Source organism: Scyliorhinus torazame, chromosome 9 (assembly GCF_047496885.1).
Source record: "Scyliorhinus torazame isolate Kashiwa2021f chromosome 9, sScyTor2.1, whole genome shotgun sequence".
Classification (NCBI taxonomy): domain Eukaryota; kingdom Metazoa; phylum Chordata; class Chondrichthyes; order Carcharhiniformes; family Scyliorhinidae; genus Scyliorhinus; species Scyliorhinus torazame.
In genome coordinates this window covers 174,298,609-174,316,836 of record NC_092715.1, presented here as the reverse complement: position 1 = coordinate 174,316,836, position 18,228 = coordinate 174,298,609, and positions in this window count along the sequence as shown.

Here is an 18,228-nt window from a genome sequence, read left to right as displayed (position 1 = left end):
CCTGGGGTTCTTTTCATATTACGCCCAGTGGGTCCCCCAGTACGCAGACAAGGCCCGCCCCCTAATACAGACCACGACCTTCCCTCTGTCGACAGAGGCTTGCCAGGCCTTCAGCCGCATCAAAGCGGATATCGCAAAGGCCACGATGCGCGCCATCGACGAGTCCCTCCCCTTCCAGGTCGAGAGCGACGCCTCCGATATAGCTCTAGCGGCCACCCTTAACCAAGCGGGCAGGCCCGTGGCCTTTTTCTCCCGAACCCTCCACGTTTCAGAAATCCGCCACTCCTCAGTGGAAAAGGAAGCCCAAGCCATAGTGGAAACTGTGCGACATTGGAGGCATTACCTGGCCGGCAGGAGATTCACTCTCCTCACGGACCAACGGTCGGTAGCCTTCATGTTCGATAATGCACAGCTGGGCAAAATTAAGAACGACAAGATCTTAAGGTGGAGGATCGAGCTCTCCACCTTCAACTATGAGATCATGTACCATCCCGGAAAGCTGAACGAGCCGTCCGGTGCCCTATCCCGCGGCACATGTGCCAACGCACAAATTAACCGCCTCCAAACCCTCCACGAGGACCTCTGCCACCCGGGGATCACTCGGTTCTACCACTTTATAAAGTCCCGCAACCTCCCCTACTCTGTGGAGGAGGTTCGTACAGTCACAAGGAACTGCCACATCTGCGCAGAGTGCAAACCGCACTTTTTCAGGCCGGATGGTGCGCACCTGATCAAGGCTTCCCGTCCCTTTGAACGCCTTAGTCTGGATTTCAAAGGGCCCCTCCCCTCCACCGACCGCAACATATACTTCCTGAACGTGGTGGACGAGTACTCCCGTTTCCCCTTCGCCATCCCCTGCCCTGACATGACAGCGGCCACAGTCATTAAAGCCCTTAACACCATTTTCACACTGTTCGGTTGCCCCGCATACGTCCACAGCGACAGGGGGTCCTCCTTCATGAGTAACGAGCTGCGCCAGTTCCTGCTCAGCAACGGTATAGCCTCGAGCAGGACGACCAGCTACAACCCCCGGGGGAACGGGCAAGTAGAGAGGCAGAACGGCACGGTCTGGAAGACCATCCTACTGGCCCTACGGTCCAGGGACCTCCCAGTTTCACGGTGGCAGGAGGTCCTCCCGGACGCTCTCCACTCCATCCGGTCGCTACTGTGTACTAGCACTAACCAAACGCCTCATGAGCGCCTCCTTGTCTTCCCCAGGAAGTCCTCCTCTGGAACATCGCTGCCGACCTGGCTGGCGGTCCCAGGACCCATCTTGCTCCGAAAACATGTGCGGGTGCACCAGTCGGACCCGTTGGTCGAGAGGGTTTGTCTCCTCCACGCGAACCCGCAGTACGCTTACGTGGAGTACCCCGACGGCCGACAGGACACGGTCTCCCTGCGAGATCTGGCGCCCGCCGGCAACACGCACACCCCCCCGACACCAATCACCCCCTCCCTGCCACCGGCGCACCCCGCGAGCGCCCCCTTCCCGGGAGGATCGGTCCTCCTCCCAGGTCCGACCAGAATTGAAGCTGAAGCAGAAACCGTAAGGCTCCCGGAGACGACAACACGGGAACAAGCACCACCACCGGGGCCGAGGCGATCGACGAGGACGACCAGACCGCCCGACCGACTTGTGGCATCGATGTAACACTACAATGTTGTGGACTTTAATGAGAACTCTTTCCTTTTCCCCCTTTTACTGTAAATAGTTCAAAACAAAAAAAAACCTCTGTACATGCTGTGATGACATGCAAAGGTTTTCCTCCCAGGACCAGCCTTGTAAACCCTTACCACCATATGAAGCACCACCCCGCCGGGTTCATTTTTAACAAGGGGTGAATGTGGTAGTATGCATTAGGGGTCATGTGGGACTGTGAAGCCCTGATGTCATTGGCTGACAGATCCCGGGTCCTGGTTGGCTGTTGACCTCTAGCTCCGCCCTGAAGGCGGAGTATAAGAACCAGGAGTTCTCCCCCGCAGGCCAGTCTGCTACTGAACTGCGGGGAACAAGTCACGCTTAATAAAGCCTCATCGACTTCATCACTATTCGTCTCTCGTGAGTCTTTGTGCGCTACAGTCATGAAGGCTTTTTTCAAGAAAATTGAGAAAAGTGTCATGAGTTTTGTGTGGGCTGGGAAGACTCCGAGAGTGAGAAAGGGGTTCTTGCAGCGTAGCAGGGATAGGGGGGGGCTGGCACTACCGAGCCTAAGTGAATACTATTGGGCCACCAATATCTCAATGGTGTGTAAGTGGATGGGAGAAGGGGAGGGAGCGGCGTGGAAGAGATTGGAGATGGCGTCCTGCAAAGGAACCAGCTTACAAGCACTGGTGACGGCGCCGTTGCCGTTCTCCCCGAAGAAATACACCACAAGTCCAGTGGTGGTGGCAACGCTAAACATTTGGGGGCAGTGGAGACAACATAGGGGAAGGACGGGAGCCTCGGTGCGGTCCCCGATAAGAAATAATCATAGGTTTGTCCCGGGGAGAATAGATGGGGGATTTGGAGCATGGCAGAGAGCTGGGGTTGTGCAACTGAGAGATCTGTTCGTAGACAGGACGTTTGCGAGTCTGGGAGCGCTGACGGAAAAATATGGGTTGCCCCAAGGGAATGCATTTCGGTACATGCAACTGAGGGCATTTGCGAGGCAGCAGGTGAGGGAATTCCCGCAGCTCCCGACGCAGGAGATTCAAGATAGAGTGATCTCAGGGACATGGGTGGGGTATGGTAGGGTGTCGGATATATACAGGGAAATGAGGGACGAGGGGGAGATCATGGTGGATGAGCTGAAGGGGAAATGGGAAGAAGAGCTGGGGGAAGAGATTGAGGAGGGGCGGTGGGCTGATGCCCTACGTAGGGTAAACTCGTCGTCCTCGTGCGCCAGGCTAAGCCTGATACAGTTCAAGGTTTTGCACAGGGCGCATATGACCGGAGCAAGGCTCAGTAAATTTTCCGGGATAGAGGATAGGTGTGGGAGATGCTCGAGAAGCACAGCAAACCACACCCACATGTTTTGGTCATGCCCGGCACTGCAGGGGTTCTGGGTGGGGGTGGCAAAGGTGCTTTCGAAGGTGGTGGGGGTCCGGGTCGAGCCAGGCTGGGGGTTGGCTATATTTGGGGTTGCAGAAGAGCCGGGAGTGCAGGAGGCGAAAGAGGCTGATGTCTTGGCCTTTGCGTCCCTAGTAGCCCGGCGAAGGATATTGCTTATGTGGAAGGAAGCCAAACCCCCGGGCGTGGAGACCTGGATAAATGACATGGCAGGGTTTATAAAGCTGGAACGGATAAAGTTCGCACTAAGGGGTTCGGCTCAAGGGTTCACCAGGCGGTGGCAACCGTTCATTGACTACCTCGCAGAACGATAAAGGAAATGGGAAGGCAACAGCAGCAACCCAGGGGGGTGGGGGAGGGGGGGGGGAGGAGGAGGGCAGGTACTCAGGGGTATTTTTGTATAGATATTTGTACTTGGTTATGTATATTCGATTGTTTGATTTTACCTCTGGAGAGTTATTATTTTTGTTTTGGCAGTTGCCATTTAGTTTATATATTATTTATTTATTTGTTAAAACGGTCACTGTTATTTATATTGTTTTATTGTTGCAAAAAGGTAAACCTTTGTATTGTTTTGTTTGACCGGAAAAAATTTGAATGAAATATATATATATATTTTAAAATGTGGGGCCAGGGCCAGCGCAAATTTTTTATAGAAGTCCACAGGGAACCCTTCTGGTCCTGGTGCCTTCCCTGCCTGCAGATGCTCTCCAGGATTTCTCCCAGAAATATTGTTGCTTCCATTTCCCCCCACCTGTCCTCCCCACAACTGGCATATCCAGTCCGTCAAGAAACTACTTCATCCCCCAGTCCCCATCGGGGGCTTGGAGGTGCATATTCCTCGGTAGAAGGTCTCGAATGCTTGATTGACCTCTTTTGGTTCCGCTACCAGGGCTTAATCGCTGGCTTTTAAAGCAGACCAAGGCAGGCCAGCAGCACGATTCAATTCCCGTACCAGCCTCCCTGAACGTGCGCCGGAATGTGGCGACTAGGGGCTTTTCGCAGTAACTTCATTTGAAGCCGACTTGTGACAATAGGCGATTTACATTTCATTTCAGTTTTTCATTACAGTCTGCCACTGCTATCCTTTACCTGTGCTATTTCCCTCATGGCTGCCTGCTTTCTCAGCTGGTGAGCCAGTAGACGGTCAGCCTTGTCCCTGTGTTCGTAGGAGGTCCCCCGTGTCTGGCGGAGTTGATGTACTGCTTTCCTGGTGGATAGCAGGTTAAAGTCCATTTGTAGCTTTTTCCTCTCCGCCAGCAGCTGTACGATCGGGGCCTCGGAGTACTTTCTGTTGACCTCCAAGATGCAGTCGATCAGCTGTTGCCTGGCCACTCTCTCTTCCCTGTCTCTATGCGCCATGTAGGCAATAATTCCCCCTCTGACCACAGCCTTTAGTGCCTCCCAGAACATGGAAGGTGAGACTTCCCCGTTCGGGTTGTTACTCACGTAGTCGCCTATGGCCTGTGATGTTTTCTGGCAGAAGGCCTTGTCGGCCAGGAGGTCCGTGTCCAGCTTTCATGTGGGGCGCTGGGCATGGCCTGTCTCCAACCTCACATCCACGTAATGTGGAGCGTGGATGGAGATGACGATCGCGGAGTATTCCGCTCCTACTATTCCTGGAAGCACCGATTTCCCCACTGCAAAGAAGTTGATACGGGTGTATACTTTGTGTACTGGTGAAAAGAACGAGAATTCCTTTTCTCCCAGGTGTAGGAACCTCCATGGATCCACTGTCCCCATCTTCTCCATAAATGCTCCCAGTTCCTTAGCCATGCCTGCTTTTTTCCCCGTTTGGGGGTTCGATCGGTCGATCAGTAGGTCCTGTACACAGTTAAAGTGTCTCCCATAATCAGTCGGTGTGTGTCAATGTCAGGGATTTCCGCATTGTTCTTTTTTATAAATTGTATGTCATCCCAGTTGGGAGCGTACACATTCAGCAGAACTACCGATGCTCCATCTAGGACACTGCTGACCTTGGGTCCCCTGGGTCCATAACCGTCCTGGTCTCAGTAAATCATGTCCTCTTGCTGGTCAGTATGGCTACTCCCTTAGCCTTCATCCCGGTAGCATTCATGGTACATCTGTCCCACTCAGCCCTTCCTTACCTGCTGTCCTTCTCCCTCAGGTGTGTCTCCTTGTAGGTAGATTATGTCAACTTTCAGGCTTCTCAGGTGGGCAAAGACTCTGGGTCTTTTCACCGGGCCTTTAAGTCCCTTTACATTCCAGGTGGCTATCCTGGTGGGGGGGGTTGCCCCCCGTTGCTGCGGGATCATCCATACTTACCTATTGGATGCGCCCCTGCACTCTGGGGTTTCCCTTTGTTAGGGGCCATCCAAAATGGTCACGGTCCCTGTTCTCACCATGAGGTCAGGCCCCTGCGCTCCGGGATTTCCCTTTGACCAGGAGGCACCCAACATGGCCACCAACCGTGTGTAAGTGACGTGGATGAGCCCTGTAGTGATCTCTATATGTGCATGTACACAAGGGGTTAATGTGTAATCATGATCACTAGAGGGCCGGACCAACAGGGGTATAAACGGCAACCACATTGGGTCTCTCTCTCTCTCTCTCTTGAGTGCACTGTGATCAGGGCAATAGCAGACTAGTTCAGATGGCTAGTGGAGTTAAGTATAGTTACCGTAGTTAGATCTTGTTAACCTTATCACTAGTATCAAAGTTAAAGTAAAGAACTCATGCAATTATTGTTGTAGTTACTCAATAAACCTTTTGTTACTACTGGACGAGTTTGAATCTTCTTCATCGGGATTCAGAATACCTCATCACTAACCAAGGATTGAGTAGCACATGTTACCTACCACACAGGTAACAAAACAAGCCCTTGCACTCTGGGGTTTCCCCTTTATTTAGGGACTCTCCAAAGTGGCTGCTTGCGGCGCCATCTGGATTTCTCAGCCTTGTTCCATGCCCATCGAAGCCTGTGCCTATCTTGCTGCCAACCCATTCCTATAGTTTTGTCCCTGTCTGTTCAGTGAATCCCCCCTGTCCCACTCCGTCCCCTCTCCCCCTCCTTCTCTCCCTCCTGTATTCCCCCACCCTTCTGCTTTGTTGCCCTCCCCCTTGGCCAGGCATTCCCTCTCCCCCAAGAGGTGCGCCGCGGCCCCCCCTTACTACCTGCTACCGCGTGCAATCCTTCCCTGCTAGTACGGTGACTCCCCTCCCCGGGCTGTTTCAGCCCTGTATCCATTTTTTCTGCCTGCCTCTGTTCCCTTCATCGCCCCCCCCCTCACCTGCTTTCCCTGTTACCGCTCCCTTCTCTCTGTCTTCCAACACTTAACTGAAAATTAGGCCGTACAGTCCTGCGCAAACAGAAAGTCCACACGGTAGTCTCTGGTCTCCGCCCTTCTTTCCTATTACGGTCCTTTTTCGGAGTGTCCTCACCGCTGCCGGGCCCCTCTCAGGTCGTTCGCTCTCACTAACTCGTTGGCTTCTGCTGGGGTGCCAAAGTAATGTTCCTTCCCCTGGTATGTGACCCAAATACTGGTCGGGATCAACATGCCAAACTTCACCCCATTTTTATAGAGCGCCGATTTTGCTCTATTACATTCGGCCTTTCTTTTGCAAGGTTAGCCCCGATGTCCTGATAGACCCTTATTCTGTGTCCTTCCCATGAGCACGACCACCTCAGAATCTTTTCCCGGTTCTGGTATCGATGCAACTTAGCGATGATCACTCTTGGCTGCTCCCCTGCTTTGGGTTTCAACCGGAGCAACCTGTGTGCCCTGTCGGGTTCTGGGCAGTTGGGGAAGCTGTCCTTCCCGGCTAAGTTGCCCAGCATTTGGCCGATATAATCTGTTGGGTACCTGTCCTCGATGCCCTCTGGCAAACCCACAATCCGGACATTTTGACACTGACACCTGTTCTCCTGGTCCTCGACCTTTCCCCTCAAGTTCCCCTGGGCCGCCACCAACCTCTTCACCTCTGCCTCCAGAGCCACGATCCTGTCACTCTGATCTGACGACACCTTTTCGAGATCCAGGATTGTTCTTTCATGTGCCTCCACCTTCTTCCCCAGGCCATCTATTGTGTGCCGGAGGGAGGCCATTATCTCTGTCACTACCTCCTTCACAACCACCTGGAATTCTGTTTTTATCACCTCCCTCATGACAGTCTGTTCCTTTTTTTAAAAAAGCTTTTCCATCCTGGTTGGGAGGGAGAGGCCGTCACTCGCGTTGGTTCCGCCGCTCTTGGGTAGTCGGGGCTTCTACCTCGCCTCGTGGGTCCACTGGTCCGTCCGTCCATTGCTCGTGCCCCTTTCCGCCACTCATGCCTTCTCGTCGGATCTGCGAGCTACAATTCGCCAGCATCCTCTTCACCACTGTTGGTCTTTGTTCCATATAAGTTTGGGAAAGTTTTGGGTGGCTTTTTGAGCCAGAAATCTCTGGAAATTCACTCTTTTGTGTCATGGGAGTATCCCTTTATGAAATATTTTTGTCTTATCACATGGCTTCAGTGATGTCATTGTGTGGGTGGAGCTGGGCTGTGGCTTTGGGTTTTACTTTCATTTTGGTTTGGGTTTGTTTTGGTGGCTCTGAGTTTTATTGCTTTCGTTTTCACATTTGGCTGCTGGATTCAGCCAAACAAATATCTTGGAGTGTCTCTCTCTCTACCTTCAGTTTAAAAGCGGTTTCCAGATTACTTGATAACTTGGAAAGAAATTGCTGTTTTCTGGAAGAAATTCAAACCTGCTGGTTTTGAAAGACACAAGAGCATCCAAACCAGGTCTTGAGTGCTATGTGCTGGGCCACACCTTTGAAAAGGGTTTTCTGGTTTATGGGATCTTGTTATTAAATTGGAACAGCTAAAGGGGGAATTCATTAAGGGTTATATATAGAGTACTGTAGCTGTGTGGGGTATTTATGTTGGTAGTTTATTAAAAATGCTTACTGTGTATGTTTATAAAAATGTTAACTAAATTCATGGAATAAACTTTGTTTTTGATTAAAAGTGCCCTTGTGCTCATCATAACCAAAATCAATAAACCATTCTAGGTCAGGTGAGCTCCATGATATACTTTGGAGTTTTCTAAACCCTGGCCCATAACATTTGGTTCTAGTTGGGAGGAGAGCCACCTGGTGTGCAACCGCTCAGCACATCACTGGGTTATGGGGATAGGGTGGTGTGGTTTGGGTAGGGTGCTCTTTCCAAGAGCCGGTGCAGACTCGATGGGCCGAATGGCCTCCTTCTGCACTGTAAATTCTATGATAATCTATCACCGCCACCGGAAGTCCATCTGCCTCCTTATATATTGTGATACTCACCTGCTGCTTGAGGGAAACTAAAACTTATTTTTTTTCTGGCCTTGACTTCTTCAATAAACACTTGCCAAATTTGGGCTGCCAACATGATATCTGAGATGAGGAGGAACTACGTCTCGCAGAGGGTGGTGAATTTTGGAACTCGCTGCCCCATAGTGCAGTGGAATCTGAGTCATTAAATGGTTTCAAGCAGGAGATAGATATATTTTTGATTTTTTTAAAAACAGGTTAAAGGGATATGGGAACATTTGGGCAGGTGGATTTGAGACCAGGAAGAGATGAGCCATGATGTCATTGAATGGCGGTGCAAGCTCAAAGGAGTGAATTGCCTACTTTTCTCCCAATTCCTCTGTTCCTATGTCTCCTGCCCCACAACATGCTTTCTACATACCAGCAATGAAAGCTACAACTCTCCTTTAGAGATGGAGGCTGGCTTTAAGAAGTAACATACCTTTGAGGTGCCTGCCTTCCAGAAAGGTGAGCTGTCTCTAAGCATCACAATTAGCACTGACAACTCACCATGCTCAAATTTAAATAAGGCTTGATCACCAAACGTAATCAAACATATCACCAAGGTCATTTGGAGAGTGGAGCAGACATTTTCCACCCCGTGCCCAAAATGATAACCATAACCATAGTGGCCCACATCATTTTGTACTGATAATTACAGATAATTTGGAGTGGTAGCAATTATGGTGGATAATGTTTGCAGCCTACAGGCCATTGATAATACAAGAATGTTTAAAAGTACATATTTTGGGCTGAAGTGCAATGAGCCATTAAGAATGATGAGCTTATGTCAGCATTTCACCTAAAGAAGAATTCCAAATCTGATTGTAATGAGGCAAGAATGCTACCAACTAAGTTGACTGACACGTCAATAATAATAACTGAATACGAAATCATAATGTAGAACAGCAACATTTTAATTAGTTGCTTGTCTACCCAATACAGATCTTAATGTTAACAGTGTATGAAGTGGTGATTATAAATCAGGACATAAATGTGTGACATTTTTGCAACCTCCTGTAATTATTTATGCATATATCATTAGTATCTCAATGCTGTAGGCAGGCTGTGACATTTTCACATTTGGATGATGGGAAATCCTTGAAGAAACCAAGCATTAATAGTGACAGTACGTCAGACTGCAGTCAGAGGTTAGTAATATTGTACATTTCCCCACTGCACACAGATAATAGAAAGCCTGGTCAGTTTGCAATAAATATTTGCACTAAGCTACATAGCTATAATTGAGTGAATGCTCAATCTGATCCTTTTCCAAGGCGTATTATGATTTATACAATCCAGTCCCAAGTTGTTTGTTGTAAAGCCCTCAAAATTTTGTAACACATTTAGTAAAGCCTACTCATTATATTTGCAATTTATGTCACAATGCATTTATTATTAGCAAGCAAGTCAATACGTTAAACCATTAATTATATAACTATTACTCCAGTCCATTTTCTTGTACGTCATAATAGATTTGTTTTATGGCACTCTTTCCTAGCTTAGAGAAATTCAACCAACCTGACAATTGATGTGGACAATATTATACTCTGCCTAGATTGAATTCCTTGACCTGAGTTAATTGCATAACATTTTCTCTAACCTTAAACAGCTAAATGTTATTCAAACAACCTTGATTTGTTATTGTATAAGCTCTCTTCCCGTCATTCCTGTTTTCTAATGTTTGCTTCTCAGCACTATACCTTACCTATTTTAACACAGCAGATCTTTCTTTGTTTTATTCACATTTTTATTCACTTTCATTTCTATGTCTTTCTTGCGAATTTTAAACAGATATATAGACCAATTATTCTCCCTTTCAAAGCTTTGTACTCATACCGGTCTTTCCTTCACTCTTCAATAAATGGGAATAAATCAATCTGGGTTGTAGGTATCCCAGGTGAAACTTTAGAAAGTCTGGAAGAATGAAAAAGAATCTGGTTGGTGGAACCTCAGATCTCAATTAATAATCAGTTATAAGAGTACTGAGCCTGATTTATCAAATCGTTTATGCTCTTTGGCAGTGATGGAGTGGAATTGATATGTATCATTTTAAAGACCTGCTTTAAAATTCAATTAATGATTTTAAAACAGAACACTACTACCATAGGTTTTACAATCAATTCAAACCCTAACCCCATTTCACTTCAGTGTTTTGGGGCTGCTAATGGAAATCCCATTGGACTGTTTGTTACTCATTTACATTTTTTTTGTAAACCGATAGCAGTTTCTTTCAAAAGAAATAAATTTAGAGTACCTAATTCTTAATTTTTCCAATAAAGGGGCAATTTAACATGATCAATCCACCTACCCTGCACATCTTTGGGTTGTGGGGGTGAAACCCACGCAGACAAGGGGAGAATGTGCAAACTCCACACGGACAGTGACCCAGGGCCAGGATCGAACCCACCGATAGCAGTTTCATCCTGGTATTAATTAGTGGGATGCTCCGTTCCGCCCCGCCACATTTCTGCTTCACCCCGCCGGCGGGATGCTTCATTATGCCGGCCGGTCAGTAGGGTTACCATTGTGGGGCAGCCCCACGCCGTTGGGAAACTCTGGCCGGCCGGCAAAGGAGTGCGACAGTGCGGCATCTGTGCCACGTCCTCATAGACGTGGCTCCCAATGGACGTGAAGGTCACTGCAGCCCTCAACCTTTATGTCACTGGTTCATTCCAGGGCTGGAGCGGGCACCAGTGTGGCATTTCACAATCTCCAGCCCACAGGTGCATCCAGGAGATAATGGATGGCCTGTATGCCCAGGCAGCTATTCCACTCCCTGAATGTTCAGATTGTGTGCGACGACCGCCTCCATATCATGCACGGTTGTGCCTGCTACCCAGGGTGTGCATGACAGCCACGTCCTGGGATTCTTGGAGATCCCCGGCATCTTTGAGGAACACTCAGGGTGACAGGTTGGTTCTTGGGGGACAACGATACCCGCTAAGGTCCTGACTGATGATGCTGATGTAGAGGCCTGAGACCGAGGTGGAGACCCAATATAATGAGGCCCATGTTGCATCGGTTTCTGAAAATGCAGTTCCGATGTCTGGACCGCTCTGGTGGTGCCTTGCAGTACACCTCCCAGAGGGTCTCCCACTTTGTGGTGGTCTGCTGTGCCCTCCACAACATGGCACAGCAGCGAAGCAACATACTGGAGGAGGACGGATATGCAGCCTTGTCTCAGGAGGAGAAGCCGGCGAACCAGGAGGGGCTGGAGGATGAGCTCCGGGAAGAGCCAGCGTGTGGTCAGGGGCTGGAGCTCAGGCCGCAGCATAGGTCTGACACACCTGAAGGACCAGGGTGGCCCTCATCCTCGTCAGATTTGCATAGGACGAGGTAATGTCTATCAGCTCAATTCCCCTCCCCCCATTTCCCACCTTCTGTCCCAAAGTCCCCTTTCCTGAATCCACCCCACATTTCCCCCATTTTCTTCTTTCCCCGCCATTTCCATCGTTCCCCCATTTCACTACTCCCCCCATTGCCCCTGAATCCCTCCTCCCCCCATTTCCCTCCTTCCCCATCCTCCCTCCCCCCATTTTCCTCCTTCCCCCATTTCCCCTCATCCCCCTCTTCCCCCATTTCCTTCCTTACCCCAATTGCCCCCTCCCTCACCCCCCTTCCTGCCCATTTCCTTCTTTCCCATCTCCCAATCCCCTTCTCCCAACCAATTTCCCTATTTGCCCTCATTCCCCGCGTCCCCCCAATCACACAGGCCCCTACCCATGCACCCTGTTCCACCCTCCACAGGTCTGTGTAACATCACCCCAGGGTAATGGGCCTGTGTTGGCACTGTCAGCGGATCAATATAAAGGAAGTAGAGTGATGATAACTTGTTGTGAGGAAAGATCTGATGCTCCTCAGTTTCTGCAACAACCAGACTCCTCTCTATTGTTACAATGGACTCTCACCCATCCTCTGAATGGGTCTGCATCAGGGGCATTTTATTTTGGACCACTGTGCCCGGAGGAGGTGGGGAGTGGAGGGCAACAGGGGGCAGGGGTGCAGGCAGGCCCGCTGTGAAGATTAACATGACAAAGACTTCACATGTCTCAGGTGGAAAATTATTTAATAGTGAATATTTGACACTTCCATTCCCCCTAGCTACGGATAATAACCCCCCCCAGTTCCCATCAGTGTTCCTCAATCGTCTTGATCATTCGTGGTCTACTGCTATGTCGAGGTGTGTCTCCAGGATGCACATCAGAGGTGGAGGCAGTCAGCTGCTTTCCTTACCCTAGAACATAGAACATAGAACATTACAGCGCAGTACAGGCCCTTCAGCCCTCGATGTTGCGCCGACCTGTGAAACCACTCTAAAGCCCATGTACACTATTCCCTTATCGTCCATATGTCTATCCAATGACCATTTGAATGCCCTTAGTGTTGGCGAGTCCACTACTGTTGCAGGCAGGGCATTCCACACCCTTACTACTCTCTGAGTAAAGAACCTACCTCTGACATCTGTCTTATATCTATCTCCCCTCAATTTAAAGTTATGTCTCCTCATGCTGGACGTCACCATTCGAGGAAAAAGGCTCTCACTGTCCATCCTATCCAATCCTCTGATCATCTTGTATGCCTCAATTAAGTCACCTCTTAACCTTCTCTCTAACGAAAACAGCCTCAAGTCCCTCAGCCTTTCCTCATAAGATCTTCCCTCCATACCAGGCAACATTCTGGTAAATCTCCTCTGCACCCTTTCCATGCTTCCACATCCTTCCTATAATGCGGCGACCAGAATTGCACGCAATACTCCAAATGCAGCCGCACCAGAGTTTTGTACAGCTGCAACATGACCTCATGGCTCCGAAGCTCAATTCCTCTACCAATAAAAGCTAACACACCGTACGCCTTCTTAACAACCTTCTCAACCTGGGTGGCAACTTTCAGGGATCTATGTACATGGACACCGAGATCTCTCTGCTCATCCACACTGCCAAGAATCTTACCATTAGCCCAGTACTCTGTCTTCCTGTTATTCCTTCCAAAATGAATCACCTCACACTCTTCCGCATTAAACTCCATTTGTCACCTCTCAGCCAGCGCTGCAGCTTATCTATGTCCCTCTGTAACGTCCGTGCGCACTGTCCACAACTCTACCGACTTTAGTGTCGTCTGCAAATTTACTCACCCATCCTTCTACGCCCTCCTCCAGGTCATTTATAAAAATGACAAACAGCAGTGGCCCCAAAACAGATCCTTGTGGTACACCACTAGTAACTGGATTCCAGTCTGAACATTTTCCATCAACCACCACACTTTGTCTTCTTCCAGCTAGCCAATTTCTGATCCAAACTGCTAAATCACCCTGAATCCCATGCCTCCGTATTTTCTGTAGTAGACTACTGTGGGGAACCTTATCAAACGCTTTACTGAAATCCATATACACCACAACAACTGCTTTACCCTCATCCACCTGTTGGTCACCTTCTCAAAGAACTCAATAAGGTTTGTGAGGCACGACCTACCCTTCACAAAACCGTGTTGACTATCTCTAATCAAATTATCCCTTTGCAGATGATTATACATCCTATCTCTTATAAACTTTTCCAAGATTTTGCCCACAACAGAAGTAAGGCTCACTGGTCTATACTTACCTGGGTTGTCTCTACTCGCCTTCTTGAACAAGGGGACAACATTTGCTATCCTCCAGTCTTCTGGCACTATTCCTGTAGACAAAGATGACTTAAAGATCAATGCCAAAGGCTCAGCAATCTCCTCCCTAGCTTCCCAGAGAATCCTAGGATAAATCCCATCCGGCCCAGGGCACTTATCTATTTTCACACTTTCCATAATTGCTAACACCTCCTCCTTATGAACCTCAAGCCCTTCTAGTCTAGTAGCCACCCTGTGGCCTTTAATGGTGGATTTCCTCTGGAAGACCTGGAGTCGAAGAGTCCTGGCTAGCTTGCCGTAGCCTCAAGCGTTGCCATGCAACCCTGTTCTGCTTGCTGCCCTTGAGATGCACCAGTGTCAGGAGGGGGGGGGGGAATTTGGAAAGTCCCGGGTCGGTCTCCAGCACTTCCTGCTTCCTGATGGTGTCCGTAGGGGAAGGCAGTGGCGTAGTGGTAGTGTCGCTGAACTAGTAATCAGTGACCCAGGGTAATGCTCTGGACCTGAGTTCGAATCAGGGTGAATTCAATAAAAAATCTGGAATTAAAAGTCTAATGATGACCCATTGTTGATTGTCGTAAAAACCCATCTGGTTCACTAATGTCCTTTATGAAGGAAATCTGTCATCCTTACCTGTCTGGCCTACAGGTGACTCCAGGTCCATAGCAATGTGGTTGACTCTTAAATGCACTCAGGAATGGTCAATAAATGCTGGCTCAGCCAGCGACGCCCTCATCAATGGGACTGGAGTGAGCTTCAGATACCTCTCAGGCATCTGGCTCTGGCAATGACGGCTCCCCATTGTCTGCACCATTGTGTTGACGCCCTCAGCGATGCTCCTCAGTGGCTGGACAATGCTCTGCAGCGCCTTGGCAATAACCAGCTGCATCTGGGACGCATGCCTCAGCGACTGGGACATGGGGTGTTGACATGGTCGTCACAGACTGAGCCATGGCTTAGGCACGACCACGCTAGATGTGGCATCGTGCTCCAGTCTTTCCACTGTGGTCACCACTCTAGCAGTGTTGGCTTCGGTGCCACACATTGCCGGCACCATCCTGGACTTCTCCAATCGGCTTTGCAGTTGCTGGAATGTCACTGACACCCGCTCCTGAATGTCAGTGTTCAGGCCTATCTTCTGCATAAACTCTAGGAGTACCTTGTCCAGAGGCTCGTCATCTGGATGGGACCCAGCTAAGACCTGGGATCCAGCAGACCTCCAACTGCTGCCTCCCTTAGATGTTCCTGCCTCCACCAGATGTGCACCAGCAACTGTGTGTTGCTCACCAGGCTGTACCCCAGAAACCTGTACACTCATTTCACCCTCCGAGGTGTGTGTCTCTGAGCTGGTGGAAGGCATGGGTGATAGCTGTGACACTTTGACGGTGGTCTACTGTGAGCTCTCCTCTGAGGTGGTCTCTTGGGTGGCGAGGAAATAACTCCAGAATGGAAATCCTGCGAGACAATGGACATGTGGTCAGTAAGAGGGAAGGGTCATTTTGTTTGACATGAACTATTCACTTAAGACAGGTCATCTGGGTGAAGGGATAGTGAACACTCACCTCTGTGGCGCAGGCCAACCTCACTGTCGGTGACTGCTCTCTCCCGGGTCAACACTGCGATCTTCAGGAATCGTTCCTCACAGGAGGTGAGGACCAGGATCTCTGGGACTCTACCCCCTGTATTGGCCCTTTTCAGCTTTTTATGGGCTATCTTCCCCTGTTGGGACAAAGAGAGGTCAGTGTGAGCCGCATGCTTGTTGGGTCAGGGTGGTCTCTAGCAGGTGGCATGTGTGGGCACCGCACCTGGACATGAAGGGGTTGTTGTGCTGGTGGGTGCCAGGGGATTCTGAGGAACAAGCACTAAGATCGGATGTGGAGAGGGTGCAAGGTGTCAGCTTGTCATCTGTCGGGGGTTGGGGGGGGGGGGGGGCGGGGGGGGGGGGGGGGGGCGGTGGGGGTTTGGGAATTTGAGGAGCGGCAGTTGGAACTGATGCCAAGAAAGAGGTGGTAACTTACCCTTGCAGCTCAGTGGAAGTTTTTGTTGTCTTTCCAAGGTCCCAGGTTCGATTCCCCGCTGGGTCACTGTCTGTGCGGAGTCTGCACGTTCTCCCCGTGTCTGCGTGGGTTTCCTCCGGGTGCTCCGGTTTCCTCCCGCAGTCCAAAGACGTGCAGGTTACGTGGATTGGCCATGCTAAATTACCCTTAGTGTCCAAAATGGTTTGGAGGGGTTATTGGGTTATGGGCATAGGGTGGAAGTGAGGCCTTAAGTGGGTCAGTGCAGACTCGATGGGCCAAATGGCCTCCTTCTGCACTGTATGTTCTATGGGATACAGTGTGTCGAAAAAGCCATCACTGAGCTCCAAATCATGGGAGAAGGGGAGGTTAAACAAGTATGGGATGGTATGGACATAATGTCCACGGCAGGATCAAGAGGCAGTGTGGAGAACCAGACATGGTCCTCAGGACCGGAGTCAAAGGATCGGGAAAAAGACAGGGCAGCAACCCAAGTCAGAAGTGGACTGCTATCATTGTGGGGGAGATCATCCTAAGGAGACCTGTGTTGTTTGCGCGTTTGTGTGCTTTCAATGCAACCAAATTGGGCACATTCAAGCATATTGTCATACTAGACAAAGCACGCCAATGCAAAATAAACAGCAGTAGCAGTCCACAGCACCACTGAACACAGTGGAGAAGAGCTCAGAAGAAGAATGTGGTGAATGTATTACTGCTACCATTCACCATTGTAATTGCATTACATTGTATTGTATTATGTTGATGCCCTTGTGGGCTCTGCCTATGGCTCCGCCCCCTCAGGGGAGGTATACAGAGCTGCAGCCTGTAGGTGCAGTACAGAGCGTTCGCAGGCAGGCACAGTTCTAGCTGATTAAAACCACTGTTCACTTCAACTCTTCGTCTCGTGTGAATTGATGGTCGCATCAATTTAATCAGCTACAATATTGCTATGGAAGCAGCCCTCAAACCTGATCAACTGGAACTCGATCCACAGGCAGCTGAAACTAAAGGGATTTTTTAGCACTGGCTCTGCTGTTTTGAGGCCTACCTCGCCGCCTCCTCCTCACCCACCGTCACCGAGGAACAGAAACTGAGTCTCCTCCACGCCCAGGTGAGCCACAGAATCTCCATGCAGATCAAGGAAGCGACCACGTACGCAGACGCGGTTGAGATCCTGAAAAGGCAATATGTGAGGCCGGTGAACAAAGTGTTCGCGCGGCATCTCCTCACCACTTGTTGTCAACACCCCGGAGAATCGCTGGAGAAATACCTACACGACTTGAAAGTGCTCACTCGAAACTGCAGCTACAAGGACGTCACGGCCTCACAGCATATGGAACTCGCCATCCGGGACACCTATGTGGCTGGAGTCTGGTCCAACTACGTCAGATAGCGCTTGCTCGAAAAGGGCACCTTTGACCTAAAAGAAACGGTAAAACTATCCACCTCCTTAGAAGTAGCGATTCAGAGCCTCAATGCTTTCCCCTCCGAACACGCGGTCCCCTCGTGGACACCCGACCACAGGGTGTCCCAGGCCTGTGCCGCACGGCTGCCCACCCAACCCGGGGGGGGCTGCCCTGCTATTTCTGTGGTCAGACCCGACACCTTAGGCAGCGTTGCCCGGCTCGGAACGCGACCTGTAGCGACTGCGGACAAGAAAGGACACTTTGCCAAAGTCTGCCTGGCCAGATCCAAAGCTCCTAAATCACAGGCTGAACTTTCAGACTCACAGGCCCGTAGACCCTGCAGTGTGGCTGCGTGCCTGCCGGTAACGCTCCCTTCGGACGCGTCATCAGCCTCGTGCCATCCGTGGGGGCAGCCATCTTTAACCCTACCCGACACATGCGATTCATGGGGGCCGCCATCTTGGCTGCTTTTGTGAGGGCCACAAAGAATCCAGCACGAGTTTTAAGGATACAAAAAAATAACATTTATTTACAATAACATATATATACATCAGCAGCAGCAACTTCGCTTGCTGCTCATTCCTTCCTGCTGGTTCCAAACTGGCAAGCTTTATTTATACAGGGAGTCTGCTAATGATTTCTCCGCCCCCCCTCTTTGGGGAAGCTCATACTCCCACAGGATTGTGGGATTATCATTAGTCCCCAGCCAATGGTAAGCAGACAGGTTATAACAGCTGCCATCTCCAACGCCACCCGACACATGCGACCAACGGGGGCCGCCATCTTGGGACCGCCCCACCACCTCCGACCACGCCTGCTATCCGCAGCTCGGCGCTGTCACCCTCGACCAGTCA